Consider the following 22,331-nt stretch of genomic DNA (forward strand, 5'->3'; position numbering starts at 1 on the left):
CTAAAACATATTTTTAATGTTGCAGGAACAACTAGTTTATCAATGCTGGTAACAGCAGAATCCAAAACACTGAGGCCGCAACGGGGAAGGAGGGGCTCATTAGGACATCATGCTACCTGAGGCTCGATTAACTGGGGCTCAACTGCTTCCAGAACTTGGGCTGTTTGGATTGGAAGCTGTCGCACATTACCATATAAATTTGTCAGCTACTAAAAGGTAGTTTCACGGTTTGGATTTGAGAAGCTTGTAAATCCACTTTAGAGTTTACTAACATATCCTTAGTAACTTAACTTAGTTACTAACATAACCTAGTCCTGTTCACCAACTTTTGGTTAATCGCACGATTTCAAACAAAAACTCAGAGACTTTGGAGGTGTCTTGTCTTGACTCTGGCACCTCAATCCCTGCCAAATATCACTCCACAGTTTTGCTTTAACTTCTCATTTAGAGATGTTCATGTAAGTTTTTCACACGAAAATAAATAGGACTGCACCCACTCCCAAAGCATGAATAAATATATGAATAAACCCCAATGCAAATATTTTTCCATGAGATTTATGAGAAACTAATCAAAGTCTGACTCAGCCTACATATACGAATATGTAACATTTGAGAACTAATTTAAGCACGTATTTTTGCATTAAAAATATGTGACTGCCTGTTAATTAGAATGATACAACTTAAGCTTTAAAGTGATCTTTTGTTTACTTTCGTTTGAGTCCCTGCCCTACTGTCAGATAATGGTTTTATCACATACTTTGATTACTTGGGGTAAACCTGGATTCAGGTGGGGTAGGGGGGCCAGTGAGTAGATACAGACTCCCTAATGGCTCAGCTTGTCATTTTTTTCTTGCCTCAGACACATAGCTACAACTGTGCCGCATTATCAAAAAATTAAATGAAAAATTAAAACTTCAGGGAGCCTGAATGTCTGGTTCTAGTGACACAACACCTAGTCAATATCTATCTTTTCAATTTGCTAGCAGAGCTTGCATCTTACCTCAGCATTTAATAGTTTCCGTGTTGAATTACACCTGAAGTACAGAAGGCCAAAGAAATGAGGCTGCTTCATAAAGCAGGCTTGGCATCTCTAGACCCCTTGATCCACACAGATAAATCAGACCATCAATAAATCAAATTAATAATGTATTAATATTCTTTTCTTCATTAAAATACCTCTTGCGGGGGGTGGGGGGGAGAATTTCAGATGGCATTTAAAGAGCTTATGGTACTATGAAAACATCAACACAGACACAGATAAAAAGAATACTTGATTGCCCAAAGTAAATTTAATCACAGTAACAGAAATATCAGAAGTTACATGTATATTTCAGTTATGCATTACTGTTTTCGTAAAGTACTAAAAGCCAAGGCAACACACCTAGCTCATGGTTGTCCACCTTCCCAGGGGAGCTGCAGTTCCACGGGCTGGTGGGAATGACTGCCTTGCCAGCTCGGGACCCTGACGCAAGGACAGGACCCCAAAGTAATCCGTTCTAATAGGGAAACACAGCTTTCTCTGAGCTTCTCACACACATGCACACACACACAGTGTGAAAACTCTCAATACAAATGTAAAGGAAACATAAATTGAAAAGACTATGGAAGTAATGTAAAAGTAAAATTATTAAGTAAAACTAATGTAAACGGTAGTAACAGATTCTATTCAAACTTTTCCAGAAAAAGATAGACCAATTTGCTAAGCCTCCTGTCTGCGTTCAGTTATGTACATGGCAAAATCAACTCAAGAGTAGTCTTTTTCACCAAAGCGAAGGGAAGCTTGGTTTTGGGGTTTTGTTTTGTTGTGGTTTTTGGTTGGTTGGTTGTGTGTGTGTTCTTTTAAATGGAATTTTTTTTAAAAAGGCTCCAATAGGCCACCTTCCTCTGTAACCATTTTAACATCTATTTTCAATTAATTCATGCTTTCTGTGGTATGTGTAATTAGTAGATTTTTCTTACAACAAAATAGCATATTAGATAACTTAAACTCAACAGTTCTGCTCACTAGCAACAAGCCTTTTGTGACCTATTAGCCACTGCCACGAACTCAACTGTTCCAGAACAGTGATTTAATGGAGCACAAATGTACATAGATTTTACTGGTTCTGACCACTGTTGAATTGGTCAAGAGTTTATACTCAAAAATTATGGTCATACAGCCTACAGGGCACTACCTTGCTACAGAGGCTTGGACAAGTCAGATTTTGTTGTCCTTCAGCTTGCCATGTGTGACATGCAGCAAAATGATACATATCTGACTGACACACTAATACATAGGGATGAAAATATGATGGAAGAGCATGGTCTTCCTATCCTTTTAACTTAGCTCTTTCCCAGCTATGATGATAAACTGTTATGGAAGCAGGAAGGTGAGAGACAAAGGGGTGGGGAAAGGAGAAGTGCTTCACTTAGCCTGATATATAGATGACATGACTCAAATTACATGGAATCACACCCACCCACCCACCCCAAACACACACACCCACACACCCCAAAAAAAAAAACAACAACAAAAAACCCAACAACAAACAAACCCACTAAACCAGAGTGCTGTGCCACAGAACAGTTATACATGGGTGGAGAAGTAGCAACCAAATTCTACATTTCTCACTTCTAGCAATATACTTAAGGGCAGGAGGTTTTTCTTTCATGAATTTAGAAGTTTTGTAAAGTACAAAACAGCATTTCATCTAAAATTTCTACATCAACATTCAAAAGAACACGTGCTTTTACCTTAAATGTGTTTAGGGCATTTGAAGTAAAACAAATATATTTTCTGTAGCATATCTCATGACTTAAAAATGAGGTCTGGGAAATGCAATTAAGTGATCTCATATACTTTTAAATGGACATTTTCAAATACGGAGTGCAGAAGTGCTAAGGCTGTGTCTAAGCATCAGATGAAAAACACATACTCTAATTCAGCTCATTCATGTAAGAGGGGCATTTCCCACAGTTATGTGAAATTAAGGACATCACTTGGCATTTACAGAGCAATCAACCTTCTACGGATTTCACAATTTTTTTGTTCGTTTTAAATAGGGAGTAGCTCTGACTTCCTGCAGCAGACAGGCACTTTCTGAAAGGTTCTGCTCATTAGGTTTCTCATTTAATCTAAGTCTATAGTAAATTTAAGTCTATAGTAAATGTGCTACTTCTCATAACAATCATTGAAAAAGATTGTTTCAAAATTTTGTTTTCTTCAAAACTTTTCCTCTGGTGTCCACACAAACACCTGTTTAACTTAACATTACTCATAAATGTGGAAGTGATGGCTATGAATTATTTCTTTTGAAAGCTACCACACTTAGAGCCATGGAGAGATTCAAAACAAATATGAAGGCTATGTGCTCAGGGACAAACGATGATTAAACCTTAAAGCTTTCAGCACTGTATCAATAAAAAGAACAATCAAGACTAGAAGAGGGGAATAGGTATTAAAGAAAGATTATTTTCCCTTTATATTACTCTAAGCAAAAAAAAAATCTTAGCAGTTATTATCAAAACACAGTATTTCTTATTCATGCCAGATGTTCTGCCTAAACTTGGCTTAAATGGAATGCATTCAAATTTTCTTACTTCATTTCCAGATTAGAGCAATTAGGAGAAATTCAACCTTTTAGCAAATTAACTTCAATGGTTTTAAATAATAATAATTTTTTTTTAAATCTTTGGGACTTCACAGATTTTAGAGACTATTTAGCTTTCCTGGATCATTTCCTTCCACTCTTATTTTGCTGTTTATAGGAACATAAATAACAAAAGTTTCTTCTCTATTTCAGCATTACTTTTATGTATGGTCTATGGGTATTCAAAGCAAGATTTTTCAGTTTCCTCTGAACTCTAACGTACGTAAATTTGTCTAAAACAGGATGTAATAAAAATCACTTCACTGTGCACTCACAGAGTTTACACATTCAAATCAGCATTTGTTCAACACCGAAAACATGGTAAATTAAATACATGATATTTCCATGGAATCCTAATCACAGGACCTTACTCGGTGTCCATTTGATTTTGCAGAAAGGCTCCGCATATTTCAGAACCACAAGATGAAACCCAGGCAATCTTTTCATAATGCTGTATCACTTACATTCCCTGAATTAACCACTTAGTTGGGAAATAATGGAATTACTGTAATAGAACATAGGGTTTTCTGTAATTATATATTGTGCAAGCACTTTGCACATTTTAACCACAGACCTTAAGTCTTCCATTCTGCTACCGTATCTTTGTGGAAAAAGGTCATTAAGCAACTGCACTCATCAATTCAAAGAATGCAGCACAATTTCTGATGCCATCTGAGAAAGGAAGACAATCCTTTCACTTAGTTTAATCATGTTAGATCATGTCTACTCTTGCTAAAAACCTTAGGACAACTTAGGCTACCTGGATCACTTAACAGGTGTTGAAAACCAGGCTGGCTAAGTTACTGCTAAGAATACAGGACTAACTCGGGTGTTGGTCTTTACTGTTTAAGAAAACCCACAGAAACCAATCATACAAGACTTCATGTTTATTTTGAGAACTAACTCACCTAGCATCTGCTGAGCTGCCACATTAGGGTATTTGATGTGCATTACAAATCATAGTGCATCAGGGACTTTTGGGGTCTTGTCTTCTCACTTCAAATGTACAGAAGGTAAGCCTGCCTGGGTGGTACGGAACTTCACTTGCTCTGCAAAGCACTATCTCAGAAATATGCTAAATCAAATTGTGTATTTACTGCTTTGAAGCCATAGCTAGAAATATTTATTCTGTGTTTTTGTTATTGGTAAAACAGTATCATGGCTTTATAAGCATAAGCATCAGACATACAGAAACTGAGTGACATAGATCTGGCCCCATATTTGAAAAAAACTCCTTCTCTATTCACATACTCCAAACCATTTTTTCCCTCTCTCCTAGTATTAATGGTGCCATGAAATGGTCACCTATGCCTTACTGTAGTGAGGCGCTCTTCCTTTTTTTATTTTAAATTCAAAACTGCCTGCCTTCTCTACCAAAGAATTGTTCTTTACTTGTAATCTCAGCAATCCCTTGAGCTCAGTGTAACTTTTACATAAATATTTTATATAAACTCAGCAATGAATTTATCACAATGAAAGAAATATTGATCCTGCATCTTTAGCTTGGGTGGACTTCATTAGGACATTTTCTTTTTCGGTATCTACTTAGAAGTTTAATTTTGACTGAATAATCCTTAATATTCAAATGCATCTAAAAGCATCATCTTAGCTGGCATGACATTAAAGGAATGGGAGAGAGTATATGATATTGCAGGAAGTTAGATGTCAACAAACCTGCAAAAGAGCTTTAACACACTGTTTATGTTCAAGATTCAAACAAAACTTTAGTTACCATTTAAATGTATAGCATGCCTTCATGTGTTTGAATGGAACTGTTTTGTTATAATGTGAAAGAGGTTCCTCAGAGACTTCGGTGCATAAGTCCTACTGCTTTGGGGTTTCCAGAAAATACAGAAGAAAGATAGTATTTCTGTACAATACCAGTTACTGAAAGACAAACTAATTGCTACATAATTGTTGTAACTTTGAGAATACATTTCTGAAAAGGTTGGACTGACATTAATAATGAGAAAAATTCACAGACAAATGCTATTAGTAACCTGACCCAAATTGGTAGAATTAGAATACATCTTAAAATAAAATAGGAATAAAAGCTACACTGAAATTAAACTGATTTTAAAACATATTCAATATAAAAATAAATTAAAAGAGAAACTTTGAGGGCTGCTTCTGTCACTGGAAAGTTTTTACATCAGCCTGTATATACTAACTGCTCAGCTGTCATCAGCACCTCAAGGCTAGAAAATTAGCTGAAAAATTCAACTCTGTCTGGTCAGGGCCATTAGGACTTATGGCACCCATGGTTCTGACAGTGAGCAAAGGACTAAAGAAACTAAATGCTCTCCTAGGAGACCATAATTCTTGTGCTGGAGAGTCCACACACACATACCAAAAAAACAGGAAAGTCTTGGCTCAGCATCAGAAGAAATCACATTAATTGGAAGACCTCATTTCCTCAGAAACCTGATCAACTACACAAAGATTTAAGCATACAGAATCACAGCATTCTTGCTGAGGCTTGAATTACTATTCAAAGAAAGACTGCTTTGCACTGAAGAACAAAGTTCTCTCTAACATTATCATACATAACTTGTGTTTTTACAAGTCAATGGCTGTCCATCAGTCATAATAATAAACACATCTAACAAGCCTCATGCTGGGAAAGAATAATTCTTTTAAAAATGCTCAATCCTGGATATGGATAGATGCCCTCACTCCTGCAAAGAGAAAGATGCTGCAGACCCAATGGCAGGGAGTTCTGTGGAATGTCCTGGGCAGACCCTTGCCTTAGCACAGTGTTCCTGGTGCTTCTCTCAGTCAGGCACTGGCATACTTTGTACCTGCAGAGTGTGCAGAAGGGACAGAGGGGTTCCTCCGAGTCATCACTGACCACCTATAGACCCCCAGCAAAGTTGCCTGCAACGTATCTGAATGCATGTCTGGATAAAGGTGTTACCCTTTTCACAAGGAAAGTCAATGTCAATTACAGCCAAGCATACAATTCATTTCCATAACAAATTAGCAAATACCAGTCATCTGGATTAGAGAAGAAGCAGACTAAGAAAAAAATCCATCAATAGTTTTCAGCAGCAAATAGACCAAGTGATCTTTCAATACATGCAAAGTGTTTTTTTGCTCTGCATCTTAAATCTTCATTTCTTTATATGACTTGGCACTATGGAACAAGAAAATGCAGTTTTGCGAGACATACGTGATGAAGGGGCAGGGATGAACAAAGACAGATATCACAAGCCTAATCAGAATTTGAGCTAGAATTAGTGTGGCAATATCCAGCCCAAAGATTGGAAAGAGGCTTGTGGGGATATCATCATTAGGACTAATGAAATTCTTTAACCTATTAAGACCAGAGAGCTAGATGCCTTCTCAGAATAGTTCCAATTTATCAAAACAGCCAAACTGCCACTTGCATGCTACTGCGCTTGAAGTAATGCTGGGACTTGCTCTTTTGGGTTTTTTGGTTGTTTTTTTTTTTTAATTCTTGCAATTCCTACATTTTAAATGTGTGTATGTAGGTAGGTTCACAGGTGAATTTTTTCATGTACAACCAAACAGCTAATTCTCCTGATCTATGTCAAGGTCTCAACTGATTAAAAGAATATTCTACCTTGGATAAAATTCTTTTTAAATGCAATATAAATAAATAAATGCTGGCTACGCTCTTTTAGTCTTCCTTTGCATATCGAGACAAACCAGATAAATTATATGAAACAGGTTTGCTTGTATTTAGTTTATGAAATGAAATAATTTGTACAGCATATGAGTTAATCATGCATATTAAAAAAGTAACATTACACAGAATGGCGAAAAAAGTAACCCATTTAAGATTTTATTTTCTCTTCCTCAGTTGCGAGTAACAGGTGAGTTATTTCTGGGTGCTTTTGCATCATACTGCAGTCCTTGGAATGCATGAGGCAAATGATGCCGTTCAATATTACCTCATTCCCTTTGTGTAATATAGGCAGCAGGCTGGGGAGGGAAGGGGATCAAGAAAAAACCCAAACCACCTAACAAAAGCTCAGTAGACAACCCCTGGAACTGCAGTTCTAGCAGCTCTTAACCAGCCCCAAGGTCAGATGACTCATGAATGTGGCAACCTGCCACTTCCCCCTTTCTTTCACTGTTCCTACACTAAAGGAACTTCAGCCTTAAGAATCTGTCCCTACGATTGCCTAAATCAAAACAAGAGTACGATGAGGATCCATTTGAACTGTTAGAAGCACATTCTGTTTATCTAAGTATATATAGAGAGGATAAGTTTCAACTGTGTTATGTGAGACGCCTTAGATAAAATATACGACACCACTAGGTACTGACTAACAAAGAGGCCATAAACACCATTTAAGAGTTCCATTTTCAAAGACTTGGCAAATGCAGCAGAAGCTGCCTGGAATCAGCTCAGTAGCATTAGTTTGTAACTGGAGTTTCTAAACTTACTCCTTGCTACATGGTACCATGCCAAACTGGAGACATTTATTTTGTTTTTCTCTAATGGTAAGACTATTTAATCGTTATATTTGGCAAAACCTTACTCAGCAAGAACTGTCCCTGCAATCAACACAATGACATTCACAGTGAGGTACTGCACAGAGGCTAACACAATGAGACTAACAGCACCAGATTCTGGTTGCAAGTGAGAGTCGAAAACGAGTTCAAGAAACTCAACACTCAGGTATAGCCTTTTTTCTCTGCTCCAACCCACCACTCCCACCTCCTTAAAGCATGCCTGTCTCTTATTAGAGTGGCTAGGAGTTATGAGCACCCACACTGAGATTAGGCTGTGCCCCTAAATCCACAAATTCTCCAAGTAATGAACTCTAATCTGAAAGGGGACAACAAAAGGAAAAGGTAGAAGCCAGCAGCGATTGGACAAAAGTTTGCCATAACAACCCCTGCTTAGCAAATTCTCTGCCAAGCAATTTATATCCACAGGAGGTACATTCCATTCCCTCAGCCTCCAGTGTCTTTTAAAGTTAAAACTTCTTTCTTGCTGCAGTTTATGGCACATTTTTACTATGTGTACTTAGGAAGCAAGCAAGGCTGACTAAACAGATTTCCTCCATGACCTTTACTACTGTCGGCTGAAAACAATTTAGTCCATTTTAAGTCATCTGAGAGCACTGTAAACATTATCCAAGCGGCTTAGGAGTGACTGCCTAAACCATGACCTTTCAAGCTCACAGATGACAAAAAATACTCCACTTTAAACTATTTTCCCAAAGCATTCTCCTGGAGAAACTGGCTGCTCATGGCTTGGACAGGCATACTCTTTACTAGGTAAAAAGCTGGCTGGATGACCAAGCCCAAAGAGTTGTGACTGGACCTAAATCCAGTTGGTAGCCAGTCACAAGTGGTGTTCCCCAGGGCTCAGTGTTGGGGCCAGTTCTGTTTAATATTTTCAGTGACCTGGGCAAGGGGCTGAGTGCACATAACATCAAGTTGGGTAGGAGCATCGATCTGCTTGAGGGTAGAAGATTGTGCAGAGAGATCTGGACAGGCTGGATTGATGGGCTGAGGCCAACTGGATGACATTGAACAAGGCCAAATGCCAGGTCCTACACTTGGCTCACAACAGCCCCAGGCAACACTACAGGGTTGGGGCAGAGTAGCTGAAAAGCCCTCGGCAGAAAAGGACATGGGACATGAACCAGCAGTGTGCTCAGGCAGCCAAGGCGGCCAACAGCATCCTGGCTTGTATCAGCAATAGTGTGGCCAGCAGGACTAGAGAAGTGATCATGTCCCTATACGCGGCACTGGTGAGGCCACACCTCAAATCCTGGGTTCAGTTTTGTGCCCCTCAGGACAACAACATTGAGGTGCTGGAGCATGCCCAGAGAAGGGCAACAGAGCTGGGAAAGGTTCTGGAGGACAAGTGTGCTGGGGAGCAGCTAAGGGAGCTGGGGGGGGTTTAGCCTAGAGAAGAGGAGGCTGAGGGGAGACCTTATCGCTTTCTGAAACTGCCTGAAAGGGGCCGTAGTGGGATGGGAGGTAAGTTTCGTCTCCCAAGTAACAAGTGATAAGACAAGGGGAAACAGCCTCAAGTTGCACCAGGGAAGGTTTAGATTGGATATTAGGAAAAATTTTTTCACAGAAAGGGTTGTCAAACGCTTAAACAGGCTACCCAGGTAAGTGGTGGAGTCACGATCCCTGGAGGTATCTGAAAGTCTTATAGATGTGGTGCTTGGGGACATGGCTTAGTGATGGGATTCGCAGTGATGGGTTAATGGGTGGACTCAATGACCTTAAGGTCTTTGCCAACCTAATTGATTCTATGGTTCATATGGAGAATATTCTGCACACTTCTGTGTACAGAAGCAACAGAGAATAAAGCCAAGAAATACCTCTGGAAAAATCAAACACATGAACATGACACTTTTCAAATGCACATTCATCACACAGAATATACAACATGGGAAACAATTACAGCTTCTCTGTCTTCTGCTTTTCTATAGGGACCCAGTTGTTCTCCTGATGACTGGAGTCAGTGTTGTCTTCAGCACAGTCTTGACTAAAAGTTTACATTGTCAGTACAAAAATGAGGGTCAATACGTAGTAACTTCAACACTAAAGTCCAAAGTTGTAGCATCACACATCTCAGTCCTCCAAGTACGTTGGAAATCTGTCGGAAAAACTAAGTGTTTTCTTTCTTGACTTAAATAGTTAGAAATTTAATAGTGTTTTTCTTTTTTTCCTTTCGGTTTTCACATGTTACTGAACCACAAATTCTAACTGGTGGCCTTTCACAGCCAGTTAAGGGATGCAGCTCACCAGATAAGACCTTATTAAAAAAAAAAAAAAAAACAACCAAATCTGTGTTGTGGAAAAAGACTACATTTTGGTATTTTGGCTACTTCAGAGCACAGGAACACACTGCTTATGAAAACAGCCCTATGCAGAAGGGGGCCTGACTTAACAGAATAATCAGAAAGTATCCAGAGAAAGAAACATACAATATATGACTCCATTTTATTATTATACATTCAAGGGACTGGAAATGCAGGTGTATGATGCTCTTAATACCTCATGAAAAAGCCCTCCAAAGGTTATATTCATTGCCTAGTCAAGCTAGTAGAAGTTCTGGCAGGAATATCAGTAGACAGAAGCACAGCACCTAATTCATAAACTGTAACCAACATACAAAAAAAGAGGTAATAGTGACATGCTTTTCTGCTTGAGGACATGAAGAATAAGACAGTTAAAATACAGAAGTCAGAAGTCACAGAAGTTTCACTTAGAAACAATGAAGAGTATCTCTACTTGAGAGAGAAAAAGGGGCAGATGACACTGATTTGAATAATCTTCTCATTGAAACAAGCACAGTAATGACAAATGGACACAAGGGATAAGTGCCCAAACACAGCGTTCAAGCACTTCCACTGTAACCAAATCAACTAGACCTGTTATATGAGAACATGGAGCGTATTGTTCCAAATCAACTAGAATTGTTATATGAGAACATGGAGTGTAGGAATTAGTATATCCATCGATCTGTGTTGTGATCAAAAACAATTTGTGTTTTAGTATCTAGGTAATCATTTATATATAGACAATGTGTTTTGTTAGTAGAAGAATGCACTTCTGTCAAAAGGAATGATAAAGTGTGGTTTCACGTAGTAGACTGAGAAAACTGGCCAGGATTGCTGCAACTGAGAGCCAAAAGGGTAAAAGGTAATTCCAACAGGGGGAGATCGCGACCACCGACTCACGGACCACTGACCCAAGTAATACCACCTACTCAAAAGAGAACAACAGAAGAGGACAACTGAGCCTGCGCAGTAATCTACATGTGCAACGAGCAAGTTTGTACCGATCAGTAGAAAGGACAATAATGAATATGAATGAATATGTAAATTTTTGATCTATAGATTGTATGGGAAAAGTGTGTAAGGTATGCACGTTAGGAGGAGCAATCCCCCATGCATCCGGCGCCGTGAATAAAGAATGCCTGCTCTTTAATACTAAATTTGTGTTAAAGAGTTGTTTCTGATTTTACCACATTTTTTGGTAACACCAGGACAAACTGTCCCTTTGGAGACATCTAGAGTATTTTTGCTCTTCCTTATGTTTTGGCAATGCTAACATACTTGTGTCATTGGACTGAATTCTCTTCAGCCGTGCCCAGATAACACAGTAATTTCCTCATATCATCACTGTATAGGCATTACACTAATCTTCTGCCAGATAGAAAGAACAGAACCACCAGAGCTGGACCACTGCCAACACACAGATCCCTGCTCAGTATTACTTTCCCCCACACCAAAGGGATAACAGTTTCTCCTTCCCTGGAATTCAAAAAATTGAAAACTCTGCCATCTTCGGCACCTGCAGTGCCAGAAATCAGAAAAGAACTCTTGAAGTGAGGAAAAAAGTCTCCTGAAAATAAATCTAACTATTGCCTTTTGATTTTGACTCACAGCTAGGGTAAGACATTACAAAGCAGCTGATTTGCTTACCTGAATAGTTCCTGGGAGTTACTCCCAAAACCCTACCCTTTGTAGTGTCACTGAGTATACCACATCAGCAGTGGCTCCTGTGCAATTCTTGAATACTGACAGATGTGGTGTTGAAGCAGCCTACTTAAAACATGCTCAAACCTGACTTGTTTTCTTGTCATCTTGATTGCACAGAACTACATCCTTCAAAAAGAAGATGCATCCTTCTTTGCCAATGAACAAAGACTCATTCAGCGAAATAACAGAATACCTAAGAAAACCCAATAGCTAAAACACAGTCCACATTCCCAATAGTGTAAATTCTTACAGGTTATCATAACTAAAATCATAACAGCAAGATAGGTATGTATATATTTCCTGGCTAAATATACATATGCCCATCTAAGTTCACAAATTTTGACAGAATTCCTCCTCTTTCTAATAGGCAAGACCTTCCAGATTTAGGTCTCCACACACTTCACAAATCTTAGTACTGCTATCCAGAAGAGTCTTATTTTTGACAGGTAAGATATGGAAAATTAATCTTGCAGCCTGACTGCATTACTTGGATTTTATTTGCAAGTAAAATTGCTAGATGTCTTCCACAGCAGGGTCTTCTGAGGCACATGACTGCCTGTTGCCTCTTGAGTCAACTATCAATATATATAATATATAACTACAGTTACTACTACAGTTTTGGTAGAGTATATTGAAGGATAGGCTTACTGTAGACATCCACTGTAAGGAAACTTTACAGATCACAAGTTTGTTTTAAGGATTTGTGCAATTTTTTAGCTGTGTTTAGTTTTTAAATAAGCTGTCTGTACTAGTTGTCTGTGAATTTTCAGAGACACACATCTAAAAACGTCTACTAAACCAGAAAATGAGAAGAACTAACTACCTCTTTTGACAGCCAACCACATGGAACAGTCTAGCACAGTGGGGTTACCTGGGGCTGGCACGCCTAGGATCAGGCAAAGCTATTCAGAACTCCAGCCACCGTGCTTGCTACCTTATGGATGTCACATCTTAGGAACACCAGTGCCCGGAATGGTTCACTTACATTTTCTGATGTTCTGATTAGACTCAGGGAGGCCAGATTTCCTGTTGTTTTATTTAACTTTAGGCTTGAGACAAAGGTCATGGAAGTCAATAGCTTTCAGAATAAGGCTTTCCTTTTCTGTCTCTTCCCTACCCCCAAATGCAAGATGTCTCTCCTATGATCTGGCCAAAACATCAGAGTGTTCTCCTAAAAAGGCTGAAATGAAAAATAAGAGTCACACATTGCCCATTCTAGAAAAACATCAACAATGAATTTTAGTTCCATGTATGGGGTTTTCTTGTTTTGGAAGATTCTTAATTATGTAAGGTAAGAAAATTTATCTTTAATTTCTTCATTGCTTTTGCACCATTCCCTAAACATACAAATATTATGCAAGACAACATTCAGGTTTACAGCGTTTCAATTACCAATACTAGAGAGGCACATCAATTCAACAAGAAGTCAGGAACCCTTTGGCACTTCTGATACAATAAATTGCAAAAAGGAATCTCAAGATATTAAACAAACTTAGGCACTGATAAATCGCTTTCTAGTGAAGTAGTTTACTGGATTCATGTTTTCTTCCGTAGGCTATATTTCAGTTTTATGTAGGCAGTAGCTTGTACTTCCATTCTGGACGCTAAGTTGAATAATTCAGTACAGAAACAATCCCAGACATCCATTCAACTAAAATAAAAATTTCCAGTTATGCACTACATAGTTTTATTTATGTATTCTGGGACTGTTTAGCAAATATCATAACCATAAAGATCAGACTCCTTCTGTTTTATTCTTACAAAAAAATACCCAACGTACTTCAGCTAATTATATTACCAAGGCTTTCCAAAATTACTATGCAAGACCATGTCAAGCTTCATCAAAGATGGGGTGACAAGAAAACAACTGAACATCTATGCTTGCACACAGGACTAACATTAGACTCATGGCCCAAGACAGGCTAACACACGACTGCCTCCTTTCACCAGAAAAAAAAGGGGTAGTGTGTACCACTATACAATCTATAGTAGCAGAACCTCAGAAAACTAACTGTTCCTCTCACTCCTTCCAAAATATGCCCCGGTTTACATAGCACAGTTTTTCAGCTCTGAAAAGCTTACACTGCACAAATGAACTGAGATATAAGGACAGCAACCTCCATTACAGGTTAATGAGTGGAAGAACATAACCACACCTGCTGGGTGCCTAGACCCATTGCATTCTCTCTCTGGCTTCATCACGGTTAATAGCTGTAGACTACTCCAACTTTTCAAACTTAGATCCATAAATAGGCACACTAGAAGCGTATCACACTTTACCCACAGGCCCTAAAACCCCTAATTAAGCCACACCCATAAACGTAGCTAAGTTATTGAGTGGAAGGATGGTAGGATCCCCTCAAAGAGATCCAGTTCTGCTTCTGTCAGCAGTTAACTGTGAATTAAAGCAAGTCATTCCATTTACAACAGAATACACAATCCACTTGAAATGAAGCAAATGTGTTTAGATTTATTTAAACCAGTTTTATAATCTTTGACTAAAAGCACATGAGTAATTCAAAAGGGTAAGTATTAGTAATCTGAACACTTTGCATACAGCATCAAATTCACTCAGCGTAGGGAAGTATTTCTTTATTTCACAGATTAAAAACATGGCAAACTGGTTAGCTGATGTATTAAAGCAGTAAAGGTAGCATGGTAACTGAAACAGAACAAGTTTTTATGTTCCCATCCTAACATGGCAGCAGCTAACCAGGATCCATTTTCAGTTTCCATGTGTTCCATTTAAGACCAGTAATGAAAGAAGACAGAAATTCACACACATCTAACCCGACAGAAAGCTACATAAATTTTCAGTAACAAGTTAATCACCATCGCATAAACAAATCTCTTTTAACTCTCATATTACAGCATTAAGGCAAATTCTGAAGAATGTTTTAACTGCTGCTGTCCCTTTACCTACTTCACTAACCCAGTCATTTTTTCTAGACAAGACTAATTCAGTTATCTTTACCAGATACCAAGTAGAAGCAGCTCACATCAACAAAAAGGCACTAGCCAAAATACCACACTCATCATTATTCTACGTGTCTTATTAAGACATTGTTGAGTTAGAGAATCGAGATACTCACAAAAGCCAAAACTTTAGCCTCCTTTAACATTTCACTGGTATGATGGAAATATTATACAGGCACCATTGAAAAGAAAGGGTAGCACTTTTTGCTATTTGGTTCAACCTGCAGATGCCATGGTATGCTATACTGACACCTGGGGGCATAAAAACTGGAGGATGCAGATTCTGTGCTCCAGGGCAATGTGGGAGAAAAACTTAAAGATATTTAAGCTAACCAAAATATCAGACTGAGCTCTAATAGGTATTGAAGGTGCGAAGCTCTTATCTTTGGTGTTACTAAACCACCCAGGCAACAGTTATCAAGCCAAACTGCACAACAGAGTGTTAGGAAAACTGAATTATGCACATACCATGTTTGCAAGGAGTCTTTCCAGCGTTTTAGTGAGGCACGGGTTTCAAGCAACTTTGTCAGGTACTGATTTTAAGCAAAGTGGCCACTACCATTAATAAGTTAATACAACTAACTATGGCTTGCTAATTTGTTATCATCTGTGATATTCTTAATTGTCCTTTATTTATATTTTTCCAGTCAACATTCTCTACTTTGTATACAGACTTTTGGATAAAACCATATATTTCAGGTTAATTTTCCTTTTCTTCACAAGTATATACTGCTTTCTTTAAAATGAAATAATACCAAGTAATAAACCAAGTAAGTATATTTACACCATCACTTCATTATCTTACAACAATAGATGGGTATAATCATTTTACCTAGAGCGGGTAAAAACTTTGTATTACTTGCCTCTGGTTTATATCAATCCACCTCTAAGTGGATGATAGCCCACAGAGACATCCTACTCTCATTTTTAAAAAAAATTGTTACAAAACCCAAATGATTTATTGAATTACATGACATAGCCATTTGATCTAGTAGGAATTAGTCTGCCAAAGTTTGACCTTCTTCAAGTTTCTGACACATAATACAGAACCGTTTATTTAGCACTTGAGACAATTTTTTGCATCCAATTCACGAAGAATCAGAATTGTACTGCGGACCTCATCACTGAAGAGATACTTTTGAAGTCACAGCCTACAAATTTCACAAGCTTTTCAAGCCAGAAGTGACAAAGTCATCTAGCCAGATTTACAATGAGCCCTCTAAGTACGTAAACCAATTTAAAGAAATCACAGTAAGAGACATCCAATCTGCATTCCCAGAAATATTTTCATAATGCATCTTAAGTAATCAGCCAGTATTGAAGGAAACTTATTTTCAGCTCTACTTACCAAACTAGCTAAAAGCTCTGGGTAGAAAACTCCACTCAAGTCAGACAAAAATGTACAACAAAACGACATACACAATATAGACTTTGACGTCAGAGAGTCAGATAACAAGGTGCAAAATTTGTTAATGAGAAATTTGACTCTCAGTAAATACAGAAGGTCAGCAGGATCACTCAAAAATACCACCACTATTACTACAAAGCTAGTGGTCCCAAGTATGATCAGTTTTATAATGATTCACAAAACCTTCAACATGACTCCGAAGGTGGTACAGAGAGCATCCTTTAATCATTTTTATGCTATCATACAAGAAACAGACACAGTCACAAGCCTTTGGAGGTGAGGATCACTAAGCCCTGGCATGCAGAAGACAAAAATTCAGTACAACAGGTAAAGCATGCATAAACTCACTTCCATCTCCAACATTAGAGCTGCCTGCATACAAGGGAAATAACACAAAGGGCAGCAAGTGCTGCAGCCATATGAACTTGCAAGTTCTCCAGAGCATCAAAACCACATGATGTTCCCTTTTGCAAGTCTGCCATTTTGTCAGACACTGCAGTTCTACCCAGTACAAAATGACATTTAAGACTACTCTTCTACCTGTCTTTACTTGACATTTCAACAGATGAACAGGAAGTAGCTGTTCACTGGTTCAGATTTGGTCCCAGTGTTTGATTTGTCTGATGCTCTCTTCACAAAAAAAATGGTTTGATTTTGAACCATAGTAGAAGTTCTGAAGTAGAATACTCATGAAAACTAAATAAATCTGATTCAAAACCTTGAAAACATACAAAGTCACAAACTAAATTATTTTGGATGGGCCTTAAGTGATCCAATAGAAAGGATCACCACAACAATGGCCCCAAAACTGTAACAGCTCCATGTTTATGTAAATTAATCTAATGTTTCCTTCCTATCTTTTTTGTTTCCTGGAGCAAACTTGCTAGTATAAATGAAGTGAAATGGATTTCAGGCTACATAACACAATGAAAAGTATTTCACATTTATTTGGTCTTCTCGTCTCACAGGAATTACACCAAAAAATTCTTATGAGGGCTATATTCTATCACCATTTTAAAAAAAAAAGTATATAAACTTCATGAAAATCAGTTTATAATCATTCTGACTTCCTTTAAAAAAAGTTTAGCGTTACCACTACGAACAGGCTGGAAATATACAATAAGCTACTACTTACTTTCTGTGTAATTGCAAAGTATGTTTGAAAACAGCCAAAAAATATTGCAAGCAATTCCACTATGCAGATTTACTTGGTACTTTGAGGTACCACAGTTACACATTATAAAAAGCCCTAACAGAGAGCTAAAAAAAGTAATCCCTATTTAAATCATCTTGTTCCTTTTAATGTTACTTGGTTTGATATTGTAACAGTCTTTGTAGTAGCACCCTGTTGTGTGTGCTGTCTAAAACATTCTACTGTACCCTAATCAGCTAAACACTCTTTGTTTAAGTCCTAATCTTTTCCAACTTTTTCCTAACTGCTGAACACCTGCAGAGAGCTCCCATAGTCATCTTTGTGATACCGAAACATAAAAGATGAAACATGGTGTGTGTTATAGAAGCTATGCATACATGACAAAAACCTCAAAAGACTGCCAGACTGCCCATTTACAATTGGATTTTTCTTGTAGCTCATCTTCTGTGCAAGTAAACTCACAATACAGCATTGAATTATTGTTTTATTAAATGTGGAGTGCATAAAATCATGTCTCCATTACTGAAATACTGACCATCATTTATTTAGCAGCTTAAATGAAGACAAGAAAGGAATACAAATCTATCGCTACCTGCCTTTCGCTCATTAAATTCTTAATTTCCATTGTATCACATATTTTCTCAGAATTCCATTCTCTCTCTCACACTGGACACTGTTTCTTCCTATGCAGAGATCCAAGTACTTGAACAGAAGCATTCTACCATAAAAGCAGAATGAAAACATACACTTCTGTAGAAAAGCTTCACCATCTTGCGCGTCCTCCATGTAACAGTAGATTTTAACAAACCAGCTTACTGTTACAAAACATTCAGTCCCTTCAGGGCTTTCAGAAGCATATTCCTGTCTCATGTTGTACCATTTTGAGCTATTTTCTCTCTCCTCAGAAACAGCACAAGAAACATCCCTTTTTCATCCCTCTTTTAACACACCAGCACTACCAGACCAACACCTCTGCTTCCCCCAGCCCCAAGGATGAGGACGTTGCCCTGAACTGCTCTCCACGCTAGTGCAGGGAGCAGGAGGAAGCAACACAAGCACACTGGACACAAACACGAGAGCACTAATACACAAAAATGCTGCAAAACACTTAAGATACCATGCAATTCTGTGGGTCTTATTCTACAAAATTACTCCCGTTTCTTAAACAGCTTAAGACTGATTTAATTCCATGTTAAGGAATCAAAAACACTCTGAAATAATTGTAGTTCCTTCACTAAAAATAGGCTCAGTTCTTACAGTTTAAGGCTTATTTGTTTTTAATGGATTTAAGAAGAAATATTCTCACTCATGGTCCTAATTTCTTTAAAAGCAAATCCTGTATCCTAAATACAGTCCAAAAGGGGTAGACAAGACATTCTGTTCCCATGATGCTGGAGTTTTCTACCACATCTTAGTAGTCTTGCATGCAGAAATATCATTATGATTGATTTTTTCCACTCCTCTCCTTTCTTGCTTTTTTGTCAAGGCATTTCACATCTCTAAACATATTAAGTTGTGACCCACAGAGATTTCCCCTTTATACTGAATTCACAGGTTTTGAGAAATCAAATGAAATCTAGAGAAGTTCCAGATTACAGATGGCAACTGTCAATTTTGCTTATGTTTGGAAGACTAACTTTAAGGGAAACATTCCTTAATCAGGTTCCATTTGCTTTGCCCATTAAGTCTCTGCAATATTGCTGATCTAGATATCACTTGGGAACTCTGCTGGCAGGAAAAGTTTCTCCTTCAAATGGGAAGTGGATTTCTTTTTACACAAGGCCCTTTGTGTAAGCTGTGCAATATAAGCTTTCCCTTGATGACAGAACCTTTACAATGTTTTTGAAAAACTTTGCAGGAGATTGCAAACAAGGTGTTACATATAAATTGTCAGAGAAGAGCAAGAATATGGCTGCTCCAAGAGCACAGATAAGCCAGGAACCGAGGGTGATCATAGCACAGACAAGGGCAGCCTCCCCAAACAAGGGACAGAGTCCCACAGGATCAAAGACGGCCAGGCTGGGAGAGGGACAGCTTCCACAGGGTCCAGAAAAGGCAAGGTCCAGGGTGTATCCAGGGAGGTAGAAGGCAGGGCCAGAGAGAGGACTGGAGTGCAGGCTGATACAAATTCAACCTTCTTCCTGGAGACTAAACCAGAGATGAGACTGGAGAAGAGCATCCCACAGCACAGCTCCAAGGTCCATCAGGAAAAACAGTAAAGGAAGACAGCATGAGACACAGCTGGGTACAGGATACCTGTGGCAGAGCACAGGCAAGGGTGCCGGACCAAGGGGCAGCCTGTGCAGGGGGTCCGGCTGAGAGGAGGCCCCCTATGTCTGGTCAGGGCAATTTGGGCTTGTAAGTGCAACCATGGCCCTGACACAAGCCAGTCTGTGCTCCTGCCTCTAGGGCGCTATTTAATAAAAAGTGTGCAAGTAGCAGTGACTGTTGCCTATTTCACTGGCTCACACACTAACTAACATCTGTTTCAGTTTAAGCCTGTATCGGATTCCATTACAAGGATTTTAACTTGGAGCTCTTTGGTAGGGCTCAAAAGGAGCATATGGAAACTCTTAATGTACTTTTAAGAACAGACAGATGATTAATCAGAAATCAAAATAAATTACAAAACTATACAGGAAAACAAATTCTAAGCACTATAATTTAACCTGAAAAGGATCTTTAACACACTCATTCTTATGTGCCAAGGGAAAAAGGAAAGCCTGATTTGCTCTCCACTGATAATATCTGAAGCTACTCTTTGCTTCCTCAGTGGTTCTTCAGGCTAAAGTTAGTGTGAAATTTTAAACGTACACACTATTTTAAAATAATAAAGTATTAACTGCAGTTGACTAGCCATTATATCGCTTGCACACATATCCTGATTTGGCTTTTCTACAGTATTTTCTGTTAAATAATTATCTGCAACAAGGAATGAGAATGAGATGAAGTAGCAGAGGTATGTATACCAATAAAATATTCATTAGATATACAATTAAATTTATCTCTCTCCTTAGGCAGAAAAGGTGCATGAATCTAATGATGATTATTTTAAACCATAGTTATTGTACTAAGACAAGAATAGGGCAGTTGTAAAAGAAAGGCTGTCAATAGGCTATCAGGGCACGGGATTCGTCACGAGAGGGCACGGGATTCGTCACGAGAGGGCACGGGATTCGTCACGAGAGGGCACGGGATTCGTCACGAGAGGGCACGGGATTCGTCACGAGAGGGCACGGGATTCGTCACGAGAGGGCACGGGATTCGTCACGAGAGGGCACGGGATTCGTCACGAGAGGGCACGGGATTCGTCACGAGAGGGCACGGGATTCGTCACGAGAGGGCACGGGATTCGTCACGAGAGGGCACGGGATTCGTCACGAGAGGGCACGGGATTCGTCACGAGAGGGCACGGGATTCGTCACGAGAGGGCACGGGATTCGTCACGAGAGGGCACGGGATTCGTCACGAGAGGGCACGGGATTCGTCACGAGAGGGCACGGGATTCGTCACGAGAGGGCACGGGATTCGTCACGAGAGGGCACGGGATTCGTCACGAGAGGGCACGGGATTCGTCACTGACTGTGGTTGACTTTTGCGTCTTCTTGGTGGAGAAGGTGGTGACTGACAGGGCCCCTAGTCACAGCACAGGTGTCAAAACAAGAAACAGAAGGGCACTTAAATTCAATGGTTCCTTTGCTGCAGAGGCTTGCTGTTCAGTTAACATGGTAATCCCTGCCTTCAGACAAACCAACCTCTGAGCTTGCTGAAGCAGAAGCTTCCTAGCTGAACTCCAAGTCCCTGACCATGGCTCTACCCCATACCTCCCTTTGGTTTCCCTACCACTACAGCATACTGTAAGGATGTTAGAATACAATAGCCTTTCCTCACAAATAGTTTTATCGCTCCAGTCATTAATAAAATGTATCATTTTGGAGACTTAAGAGGAAAAGATATTTTATAAGATGCAGGAGAAGGAATATAGTTTATCTACACTTTAGCAAAGCTTTAGAGGCAGCCCAATATAAAAAGCAATTCTACAAAGTTACCTTAAAATATTTGAGTTACCGGAGTAGATTAATAAAAGCAGATTTCAAATCAAAGGAGACTTGCAAGTGGGAATAGTTTTAAAGGAATGCAGAAAGTACAGGAGTGCCACAAGAATCAATATTAAGATTAATACTATTCTTTTCACTACCTCTTAAGATTTATATAATGCCACATGGACCATAGTGACAATATTCACTTAAAGTATAAAGCAGGGGCAGTCAGCATCAAGCAAGAAGGTTACACAATTCACATGCATAGAGGGTTCATGCTACTACAAAGGGGACAGTGATGAAAAACAAAAAGGAACATAACATTTTAATGAGTTATATCCTACAGAGACGTGCAGGAGAAAGATCTGTTCTCAGAAACAATTGTATTCTTCTTTCAACTTGGATATTTGGTACAATTATTACCAAAGGGAAAGAGTATTTTGCGATACATTTGTGAAGCAGAGATTATATAACTAGTTTCTTTGTTTAAAATAAATAGGTAAGAAGTCAGAAGAGCATAACACAAGAACAACACGAGAGAGATCAGTTTTGTAGGAACATACCAAAGATCCCCAATGAAAACTAGTAAGAATGAGTATTCTTAACAAGAAATTGGTTTATTTATTAATCATTCTG

Source organism: Phalacrocorax aristotelis, chromosome 11 (genome assembly GCF_949628215.1).
Source record: "Phalacrocorax aristotelis chromosome 11, bGulAri2.1, whole genome shotgun sequence".
Classification (NCBI taxonomy): Eukaryota; Metazoa; Chordata; class Aves; order Suliformes; family Phalacrocoracidae; genus Phalacrocorax; species Phalacrocorax aristotelis.